The sequence below is a fragment of the Cottoperca gobio genome, chromosome 8 (assembly GCF_900634415.1).
Source record: "Cottoperca gobio chromosome 8, fCotGob3.1, whole genome shotgun sequence".
In the NCBI taxonomy this organism is placed as follows: Eukaryota; Metazoa; Chordata; class Actinopteri; order Perciformes; family Bovichtidae; genus Cottoperca; species Cottoperca gobio.
This window is the reverse complement of record NC_041362.1, coordinates 19,056,664-19,065,507: the sequence shown is the minus strand read 5'-3', so window position 1 is coordinate 19,065,507 and position 8,844 is coordinate 19,056,664. Positions and strand designations below refer to the sequence as shown.

The 8,844-nt window shown below is 38.8% G+C and overlaps 1 protein-coding gene across 2 annotated transcripts in view; it reads left to right on the top strand.

Annotated features, from left to right (window-relative positions):
- The first annotated feature begins 2,217 nt into the window (after nucleotides 1-2,217).
- The window catches only part of LOC115012001 (neurabin-2-like), a 31,375-nt gene continuing 24,748 nt past the window's right edge, over nucleotides 2,218-8,844 (top strand). For both annotated transcript variants that reach the window (XM_029437369.1, XM_029437368.1), the window contains exon 1: nucleotides 2,218-2,342. The gene's annotated coding sequence lies outside the window, so the exon portion shown is untranslated. The remainder of the gene's footprint in view (nucleotides 2,343-8,844) is intronic.

Sequence of the window (8,844 nt, the reverse complement as noted above, 5' to 3'; positions counted from 1 at the left end):
CTTTTACGACAACCTATCAAGTAATCTTTAATACTAAGCAAGTCTAGCAAACTGATACATTTAAAATAGTTTATTTTATTTTATTAATTGTCTTTCAAACTCATTGTAACGCTTATTTGACAGTTCAGCTGATCGATTGTCTTTTCACTACATTTTGATCAAAATGAGTTTAACGTGAACTTGAGGAACACACACGCACACGCACGCACACACACACACAAAGGGGTGAACATGAATACATTCAGGCTTAATCCATGTGTCAGGCCTTTTCATGTTGTATAGGTAGAGTGTGTACTGGCACAGAGTCACTGTGGCACTATTCTTAATTCTTCCAAATTTCAACATGTTGAGTTTTGTAAATATTTTAGTGAATTAAACTTGGCATGAGTTTATGCATGACACCTTGTCACTAAGCTGTGATCATATTAACTTGATCGCGTCAATGAAAGTCAGTGTCATGTGTTTGTCATAAAGCTCAGTCTGCCGCCCCCCTCTGTCCACATGTGTTTACTACAGCTCCACAGTTCAGAGGTCAAACTATCTTCTGCTCACAGTCATCATCCGTTTCACTACGAACGATCACTTTACTAGAATTAAAAAATAGAACATTTGGAGGAATAGCAAATACATTTGTATAGTTTAAGGAATTAGATAATGAAAAAGGAAACTGAATAAAGAGTTGATCTATACGAAGACTATTTCATGAAAAGGACTACATGGAGTCAGGGTTTGTTGTATATTACTATAAAAATAATCTCCTTAATACTAGCATGGCTATTAATACTATTATTCATACTTTTAAAGAATAAGAATAATCAGAATAAATAAATGCCCCCCACGGGTTGAGTTATTAGCCCTGTCCTTTCTACCATTTTAGTTAATGAGATATTTAGTAGAGTTTGAGAAGAATAGGGTCTTTTACTCTCTGCAGTCTGGAGGCGAGGAACGAACCTCTCTCATGTGATTATTCATTTGAATTAGCAGTCCTTTCCCTCCACATTGAGTCATATAGACTTTTTAAATATCAAGGCAAATCATTTTGAATGTATTTATTAATTCATCTATTTCATTACGTCCTCTGACAACAGCCTCCATTCAGATCTTCCTTTAATAAACCTATTCAAATGTTATCAATTGCTTTTGAAAACACTTTTTTTCTGCTGTATCGTCAGCAAATTGGCTAATTATGAATTCCTTTCACATTATGTCAAGACCTTGAACGTCTGAGGAGTTTTTAAAATACATGCAATGAATTTGGCTAAACTGAATAATAATAAAAAAGGACTTATCACACCTGCTGGATATCCCTTTAACAGGGAACCTCATTGAAAAGCCATGGCTGAGAGACACTACTGTATAAAAACCTGTTTCAAAACCAAACATAACTATCGCTGCACTTCCACCAGCAGTAACAGTAACGTGGGGTTTATACATTGATGGCAACAATCTCATAATGTCATATATAATATATTACTCGCAGGGGGACATTCTGAAGGAATGTTTACTTTTGATACTTTAAACACCGAATTAAAAGTAGAATTTTGAATGCAGGACATGTTATAGAGAGTATCTTTTTTCTTTTAGCTAAATTAAGGTTCTGAGTCTAGTCACTAAGGGCCACTAAGTACACCAACTCAACGCTCACAACTACACTATCACTACTATAGCTATAGTAGTGATGCAGTGCGTTGCTTTATGCTGATATGGGCAGCAGAGGTCACTGACCCTCCATGTTGCTCTAAAGTGATCCATGCACTGAGCTGTCATTTCTGCCAAACAGCTTGTAAAAGTCAATCAGCCACCAAAACAGTGAGTCATAGAATGATTATTATATGAGGCCAGTCTGCAAATGACCTAATGACAGTTTAGGACATACTACATGTTAATCAATGAGGTCAAATGTTAACATGATGTTGATCTGCTGCATCAACTGAGGGGAGAACTACTTCTAATACACCTGATGGGAAAGAGAGCAGAGGAGGAAAGGATGGAAAGGGTGTGGGTAGACTGAGAGAGGGGAGGAACGGGGTATAAAGGAGGAAGAAAAGAGTGGAGGGAGAGAAGAAAGGAGGAAATCAAGAGGGTGTGAAGTACAAGAGAGAGAAAAGACAGAAATAGGAGGAGGGGGTGGATGAGGGAAAGGACGCAGAAGAGTAGCGGAGAAGAGAGAGGGATGGAGGAAAATGATGGGAGGGGGGAGGAGGAGGGGGAGGAGCAGAAGGGAGGCTGGCACTCAGTCTGTTCGCTCGCAGGAGGAATCAGCAGCAGCAGCAGGACAATGGACTGTCTCCACTACGGATCCTAACGGACACCGGGCTGTTTCTTACAAACTGGAATACAAGGTATGGTTGACGGGGCGAAGCGGTGCACACAGTCTCACACGGTGTCGGTGTTAACACGGTTTAACCCGCGTTAAAATATGCTGTTTGTCTATGAAAGAGGAGAGGCTGCAGGAAGGAAGCGACGCAGCGCAGCAGACAGACACCCAGCAGGGCCTGTCGTCCGTCTGCTTCTGGGTCCTAAGCCGGCCGTTGACACGTTATAACACAGGCACAACTATAACTGCTCACTGTAAATGTTGACATGTGCTGGATTTTATTGGCGTGATAATTCACAGCAGAAAAGCATCCGGAATACCCGCGCCGCGTTCTCTCTTCTCCAGAAAGAACGCCACGCCGAACTCCCTTACACATCTTGCTGTTTTATATCCCAGTGCTAACACGTTGAAGTAAACACCTCAAATAATGTGAATAAATATGTATTTGGGTGCCTATAGGTCTTCTGGCTATTTCGGCGTATGAGTGATTTATCAAACCTTGTTTAATCAAATTAAAACCGAATCTTGGTGCGCGAGCACAGTGCACGTCGCCTTCCGCTAAGGTGTATTTTGACGGAAGGGGGCAACACGCGAACAACAAATAATAGTTGACTTTTTAACTGCCGTTACCGCTACTCCGTGTATTGCATGCACGCCGAATTAATGAGTGCTTCGTACTGATTTGCAGTAGATGTTAAAAAAAATGTTTTGGTTACGATATATTTGTGCTCCAAAAGCAACGCCACAATAAAAGCTCATGTTTTTTGGATGGAAGTTCGGAGCTAGCAGCATATGTCGGGTATGCCAACAAAGCCTCTCTCTAGCCAGCAGCAGCAGCAGGGGCACGCAGTGTGTTTCTGCCACAGCCGTTGCATTACGCGAGGCCTGAGAGTCTCCTCGACAGATGCAGGGATTGTGGAGTGAATAGATGGAGGCATTGTAGTTGCCACCATAATGTCCCTTCTGTTGAACATTGCGTGTGACGCACATAGACAGGCAGAGATACAGAGATGTTGTGCATTCATGGAGACTTATGGACTTATTTCTCTTGTCTAAACGGGCAGCATATTAACATGTCAGTGCAGAAGCATCTACAGCAGTGGCTGCAGTGTCCATATGCACACATGCACACACATGATAGATGAGACTTGTTACACCGAGCTCCAGTCCTCAGTGTTACAGCATATGATGATGCAAGGTCATTTCTGCCACCCAAACACTTCTCACATTTTCATACGTCATTTGGAAAACATAGGCTAGATTGTTTGTTTGTGGTGTAGTCTGTATTTAGTGGAGCGAAGGGCTGTTTTGTCATCTATAGATAATAAATGAATAACCATTTACCTCAATATGCTGAGGATTATTGGTGCAGGCAGGCCTTTGTTGAGCTGTGATGGCTTTATTTTAGATTGTATTGATCTGACTGAGACAGTGTGTGTGTGTGTGTGTGTGTGTGTGTGTGTGTGTGTGTGTGTGTAACATTCGTGGGAGGATTAAGGTAGCTCTGGGTAAACAAAATACATTGGATTCTGGTTACAAAATAGATAAGTCAGTATGGAGGGAAGGGACAAACTAAAATCTTTAATGAACCAATGTTTGTTTTCGCATGTTATTTTTCTGTAAAGATGAGTCAGATTAGTTCTTTTAAGACCCAGGTTGTAATGAACAGGAATTATCCTTTAACTCCGCACTGTGTCCTAATCCTCAAACAGCACAACCAAAGTACAGTTAATGTGAAAACACAGACCAAATGACAGGAAGCAACCCCAAACCGCAAAGGATTATGGGTAGCAGGAGACAGACAAAATTGTTCTTGGAAAACGTGGGAGTATAAGATTACGGAAGCATTTTGCTGCCTTGCCAGAAAAAGAAAAATGTATCCGTATTACATTATTATGTGAAAAGTTTATTGTTATAACAAGATTTTTTCATGATATTACGACATTCAAACCCATCGCATTATAAGAAAATACTTTTCTTGTTATATCAATATACTATTTATCTTGTTAAAAATGTGAAACGTTATTGTTATAACATAAAACATTTCACATTATAATGGGATTACTTAACCAACATTGTTATAAAACTCATGTGTGAATGAGGAAACGTTGTGCGGACAAAGGATGAATGGAGGAATATGGCCCATTAGATTTAGGAAGAATGGGTCCGACACTTCCTCCAGAGCGTCGGACATTCACACATTAGTTTTATAACGATATTTATTGTTTAGTGTTTTATAATTCTTCCTGCTGTACAGCCCTCTGCATTTTAATATCTGTCTTAGTGTATGCATACATATAACAATATCATCCACCATTCTCGATAACAGCAGAATCTCACCAATCTGAACCCAAGCGATCGTATATTCTTATGATGAGCAAAGGTTCTGGTCATAATGAGATAAGTTTGTGTGTGTCGTTTAAGGCTGTCACAATATCAGATTTTCACTACATGATTATCGTGGCCAAAATAATTCATGATAGCAAAACTATTGCAATATCTTTAGAAAATGTGAAATTAGACGTCAAATTGAACTTTAACTTTGTTCACAGTGCTTTTTGTCTTTTTTGGCAAATTAAATACACTAAAAATACGAGAGAGGTGCAGAGAGTCTGTAACCATAACTGTACAAAAGCATCCAAAAAGAACAATTACACTAATGGAGAGTGAAACAAGGCCACATGCTAAAGGCCTAATATCTGCCAACACGATATTATCATGTGTGTTATCAACATAATATCAATATTTAATTTTTAAAGTATCATCAATACTATTATATAACGACACCCGTATTGTTTTAATAACATGAAAACATCTTGCTGTAATGTGAAAAACATCTTTTTATAACAATTAACTTTTCATGTTGATACTAATCTGTGTTTCTCTTTTCTGGTCACGCAGCAATACACTTCTGTATAAAATTAAATCTGGGATGGTGCTGTTTTTCTCTCTAACGGGTAGGAACATCAACGAAGAAGAGATTGATAGTCCGTCATGCTGAGATGGAGTAATGGAGAGAGATTATGTTTGTCTGTGTTGAGCAGTTCAGGTTTGTGTATGTGAAACGTGTGATTATCAGCTAGACCAGAAGACACCAGATATAAACTGTGTGTGTGTGTGTGTGCGTGTGCGTGTGCGTGTGTGTTTCTAGAGGCGTCTATAAAGGTTATTGGCTTTACATTGAATCTACTATTTGGCAAAATGGTGTCACAAGACATACTGTGAGAAGTGTGTGTGTGTGTGTGTGTGTGTGTGTGTGTGTGTGTGTGTGTGTGTGTGTGTTGGGCCCATCGTGGTCAGCTGTGCCATGTGGAGTCAGTGACGGTCCTGTCAGCAATGTTCTCAACAATGTTTATTTTATAAGTTTAAGACAGTTTCACGCTGTAACAATGCAGAGTCTATCAATATCCAGTCTGTTAGGGTTGCCATGGAAAAAGTCTTAAACTGCAACACAGACAGCAACTTGATCCAACATGTTTTATCCACTCGCAGTTGAGATGCATATTGCTGCAAAGTGTTAGTAGCCACGGTGATGAATGAGAGGAGTGGAACCATGGATCTGTTCTCAGGAAGTTTGAAAGTGAAGCTGAAATGTGAAGCAGATTGACACAAAATGTCCATTTTCTGCAGCTTTATACTCCACTACAATTCAGAGGCAAATATTGTACTTTTTACTCTACCTTTATTTGATAACTTTAAGATTAGTGTTTACTTTGAAGATTCGGATTAATAATCCTAAATATAATCAATGAATCATTTATCATGTATTATTATAGGTTAAAATAAACGTTATTGATCCCTTGGTGAGATTCACAAGCTACCTGGCAGTATATATAGTAAAAAGTCTGCACTCATCTTGTCACACTTTCCCTCTTCAGCCATGCAGAGGAATACGGCAGCACTAGTCTGATAAACCTCACTCGCATGCGTGCAGCCCTAGTGTAAACTTGTTGAGGACCAAATAAATCAACCTTCAATTAATGATGACATCACACAAAGCTGTTCCACGGCATCTTCATTTGGGTCTCTTTGGTCTAACTGGGGTGGAACATTTGACTTTATTATTTGCTATTCAGGCAAAAAAGAAACTAATTAAAAGGATGTACACAATCAGACTACTTCAAATTGTGTTTGTTTTGTATTGAGCGTTGAATCAAAAGAAGCACACGCTGTATCATTGTAAAAACAATGTATGCATCAGTATGAATCTTCACACCTCAGCTGTGAATCTTCACACAAATCCCACAGTCTGAGTCTGTTGGAAAAATTAAATGTGGCTTCGTCCACATTTGATTAAGTAATCGATTTAGTTGCAAAACCCATTTATATTTAATTTAACTGTTAAAGTGGCAAACAGCTAGATGTTGTAGGTGTTCTGCTTGCCAGGGATCAGTTGATGGATGTGAGGTTGAAGCGTCTCACCACACTTCCTGCAGAAGTGAAGTTCTTGCAGGTGGTGCTCATGTTGATTATTCAGTTCTTCTTCTACGTATTTGCATAGACTGTACGGTTGCTGTAAAACATATTACTTTTAACAACCATTGTTAACATTGCCATTGTCAAGTTATTATCCCATTTTTGAAAATATGTTTTAGTTTTCTTGCCGAGAGGTAGATGAGTACGTGGAAACCACTCTCATGTCTGAATGCTAAACATGAAGCTAGCGCAGCGATTGGAAACGGGGAAACAGATAGTATGACTTTGTCTTAAGGTTTTTGCTAGCTAAGCTAACTAGTTGCTACTTGTAGATTCATATTTACTGTATAAACATTATAGAGAACGGTATTAAGCTTACTTCCCAAAATGTTGTTCCCTTTTATGTGTTTGGTCAGCTAAGTTAGCTTTCTTAAGTTTGGTAAGCTAGCCACTACACTGCTAGCATGACCATAAATCATTACAAGCCAGGCAGCTAGCAAAGAAAAGACATGGAAGCTGAAAGCTTACTGCTCTTTGTCTTATAATCATTTATTTAATGAATTATCATGATGAAATAAATATTTCCCTGAGACCTCTAGATACTTATATAAGATTGTTTTGTTATCACAACATTTTTATTTAAACCTGCTGACATTTAGACTCCGTTAGTAAACCTGTGGGGCGAACGCAGGGGCAGAAAATGTAACTTTAAGTTTTTTGATTAAAATAAAGGGTGGGACTTTTTGCTGGTGTAGTCATAAGATGAAGAACTAGAAACGAAACTTGATGAAAACATCAGACATCACTGTTGCACAGACCTGACAGCAACAAACTGCAAACGCAACCAGCCTGCTAATAAACGTGTGATAATATCTGGGGACCTCGGGGGGTCTCTGTATTCATACGCTGACTGTCACAAAGTAAGTTTGGCATTCAGAGCAGCAACATAAAGACCAACACGACACGTGAGGTCACAGTGCGTCATCGTTTTAATTGGATTATTTTGACAGCTCCCGGAGAGCCATGTGGGTGTTATGAAATACACGGCGAAGCGGTGGTTGGGCTATTTGATGTCAATTGGTTTGGTCATTCTTTGCTTATACACCAATATTTTTCAATCATAGTTTAAATGTTTTCTCCCATTTTCTTGTTTAATTATTCAATATAAAATGCCATACAATTGTGAACTATGCCCATCACAATTTTCTAAAGCCCAACTTAACCTTTTTAAAAGATTGCTGCGCCTAACTAACAAATGTATTCAGTGTACAGTCATAGATGACTCAGAAAACCGGCAGAGTTTGTGACTTTTCAGCAGTTTAAATGAAAAACTAAAAGGTGTGCTCAAGCAATTTGGTTTTCATTAAATTGGGGCACTAAAAAAATGAAAATGATAAAAATGGAAGCTGTAGAGGCAGAGATACAGACTTTTAGTCCAGAAAAACATGTAATGCAACTCAATGGGGTCTTTTGTCTGGGCTGTAATGAAGGTTTTCTATGGAAAATTAAAATTCTCTAGCCAAATCCAAGATTACCCTGATTATGATGTTGAGAAAGCTTCTCCAGAGCCACACAGACATACTTAAATATATTATTATATACTGTTATCCCAGACTGAACACTACTCCTCGTCACAAATAAACTGACCTTCATTTGTAGAATTGGTGGAGTGGCCCTTTAAGTGGTACTGACTATGAACCACAACGTTCCTGGTTCCCCGTTTTTCCGTCATTCATTCAGTCTGTCAGTCAGTTCAGTTGATGGTTGATGGTTCAGAAACAGCTCAGAGACAAACTGCTGTCATATCAAAGTTGAATGTATGCAGATTATGTTCTTCTTGACTAGAGCGTAAACTATTAATCGGTTAGTTGTGAGGATCTCTGAAATGTGAGGATTTACTGATGTTCTCTGTTGTTATCATTTGGATTGTTGGTCAGAAGAAATAAGCCATTTGAAGACATCACCATGGCCTCTCTAAACTTTCCACAGACTAAAAGATAGTCAGTATGTAGAAACAATAATAGACTGTTTAATCTTGACTGAACAGAACATATTTTGGACCATAATCATAAAAGTAAAATGACATGTGATAATTAGCTGCAGGGTCAGTG